This window comes from Peromyscus eremicus, chromosome 22 (assembly GCF_949786415.1).
Source record: "Peromyscus eremicus chromosome 22, PerEre_H2_v1, whole genome shotgun sequence".
NCBI classification, from domain to species: Eukaryota; Metazoa; Chordata; class Mammalia; order Rodentia; family Cricetidae; genus Peromyscus; species Peromyscus eremicus.
This window is the reverse complement of record NC_081437.1, coordinates 18,439,604-18,442,402: the sequence shown is the minus strand read 5'-3', so window position 1 is coordinate 18,442,402 and position 2,799 is coordinate 18,439,604. Positions and strand designations below refer to the sequence as shown.

Here is a 2,799-nt window from a genome sequence, read left to right as displayed (position 1 = left end):
GTGAGCATCGCCTCCTGCCTCAGGACCAGAACACGCTGTGATCTGAGGCAATCTGGGGTCGTCCCACCTGCTGTGCAGGAGCTCAACCTTTGCCTTCGCAATTGAGGGTTAGCTTCCTGCAAAGTGTTTTTGTTTTTTTTTTTTCCCACTGACAAAGAAGAGAGGAGATTGCAAGTTTTCTTGGTACCAGTGATGGATGGCTTAATCTGGGCGCACAGTTCTGAACTGTAAAACCTCACTTATACAAAACTGTCTTCCAAATGGCCCAAACAAGCAAACACAGCTTAACTTTTCATACCAGCTGCTGGCTTTAAAGAGCTGAGTTTTTCTATATGCAACACTTCTACAAGACACCACACACATCTAGCACTGGGCAGTTGACTGTGGCTTAGAACCTGTAGGAGGTGTTCAGGGATCCTGGCCAGGTCATCCGTGAGAGTATTTTCTCCTGGCATGATCTTTCTCTCTCTCTCACCACCAACTCATCACTCACGAACATTCTGTGTGTTCAGGGCCCATCCAAGGAACACTTGTGTCCAGCTTACCTGCCTCTTTGATGCCTTTGTAACCCGTCTGTCCTGAAACCAGACACATGAGCATCTGGGCTGGGTTTCACATGCAGCATCAGTGCATCAGAGTGAGAGGTGATGTTAATTTTCTCGTTGCTGCAATCAGAATACCAGACAAGAAGAAATCTAAGGGTGGAAGGCTTTATTTCGGTCCATATTTTGAATATACAGTCCACCATGATGGAGAAGGCACGGCAACCAGAGCTGTTTGAGGCAGAAACAGCAGGAGGTGAAGGCTCCTCAGATGCTTGAGGACCAATAGGCAGAGACAAAATAGAGAGTAGAGTTGGAATCATCCCCTAGTGACCATTTCCTCCAATTCTCTAGAGGTTCCTTGAAGTTCCACAGCCTCCAAGACACCACCTCCTGCTAAAGACCAAGTGTTCCAACTTACGAGCCTAAGTGGGAGATTACACAGACAGACGGTCATAGGGCCCAAGCTCTACCATTGTCTTAGTCAGTGTTCCCTTGCTGTGAAGAGACACCATGACCACGGCAACTCTTAAAAAGAAAGCATTTAACTGGGACTGGCTTACAGTTTCAGAGGTTTAGTCCACTGTCATTATGGTGGGGAACATGACGGCATGCAGGCAGACATGGTGCTGGAGAAGTAGCTGAGAGTTCTACATCTGGTTCTGCGGGCAGCAGGGAGATAGAGACAGTGGGATTGACTTGGGCCCTTGAAACCTCAAAGTCTACCCCAAATAACACACTTCTAGGAGCATAAAATGACCCAGTCCTTTCGAAGGGGCAATTTGGGTCTTATTTCAAAGGCTTTAAAATGAGTATTGTCTGTGTACCAGTAAGTCAGCTTTTAGGATTTTTACCCTTAAGATAATAGTATTTCTCAAGGTTTAATAACCTGAACAAAATGCCATCATCAGCGTTTCTACTGAAAATGGACAAGGAGTCAAACAAGTTCTGAACTGGATGATACCTGAAAAAATTGTACTTGGGGAACTTCAATGTGTGGGTTAATGATTTGACATGATAGCATCAAAGGAAGAGGGAGCAGTTGGGTTGGAGGGAGCGCTGTGTTGTGAAGGGCCTGCTATGGAAGGTGCTCTTAGGAAGTCAGTAAGTAGCAAGGCCTATGATGATATTTTATTTGTGCTGAAATGTGATTTTATTTGTATGTTAATAAAGTTGCCTGGAGATCAGAAGTCACAGCAAGCCATAAGCAAAGTCAGGCAGTGGTAGCACATGCCCTTAATCCGATCACATGGCAGGCAGAGTCTCTGTGTGTTCAAGGACACAGCCAGCATGGTGACACATGCCTTTAATCCCAGTACCAACCATAGAGACCTGGAGGTCTGTATAGACAGGCAGTGATGAGGAAGTTATGTGGTTGGGTTTAGACCCAATGAGAAGGTAGAACAGAAAGGCAATAAAAAGACAGGGCACAGGAAAAAGGTCTCTCTCTCTCAAGAGAAGGATGGCAGCAAGTGGTAAGCTAAAGGTTCTGATCTCCTGTGCACCTTTATTAACATACAAATAAAATCACATTTCAGCACAAATAAAATATCACCATAAAGGCCCATACAAACATGTAGAAGACCTAAATTGACCATCACTGACTCTCCTGACTTGCTTCTTGGCCAAGCCACAAGGGTCACTAGGACATGCCTGTATTTTAAAAGCTTTTTATGGGTATGGGTTGTTTGTCTGTGTGTATGTCTGCGCACCGTGTGTGTGCAGTGCTTATGGAAGCCACAAGAGGGCATCAGATCCCCTGGGACTGGAGTTATAGACAGTTGTGAGTTGCCATATAGGTGAAGGATTCGCACCCACGTCCCCTGGAAGAGCAGCCATTGATCTATCTCTTCAGCCCCAACCATGCCTGAAATTTTGATTCACCAGAATTTATTATTATTCTCCAGAATTTATTATTATTATTGTTGTTATTATTAATTATTACTATTATTTTGAGTTTTAGAGACAGGGTTTTTCTGTGTATCCTTGGCTGTCATAGAACTCACTCTGCAGACCAGGCTGGCCTGGAACTCACAGAGATCCACCTGCCTCTGCCTCCCAAGTGCTGGGATTAAAGCCATGCACACCACTGCCCGGCAAGAGAGTATTTTCTTTTATTCTGGCTTTTTAAAAAGCGTATAGGTATGTCATCAGAAGGCCCTAAAAATGTTTTCATTCTGAAAACATTCATTACATGACAAGCCAAACAAAAACCTTTGGCCAACTTACTCTCTATTATTAATATATATGTTTATAA

The 2,799-nt window shown here is 44.2% G+C and overlaps 1 protein-coding gene across 2 annotated transcripts in view; it reads left to right on the top strand.

Annotated features, from left to right (window-relative positions):
• Ltbp1 (latent transforming growth factor beta binding protein 1) overlaps positions 1-2,799 on the top strand; it is a 392,973-nt gene that overhangs the window by 313,410 nt on the left and 76,764 nt on the right. The window lies entirely within an intron of this gene.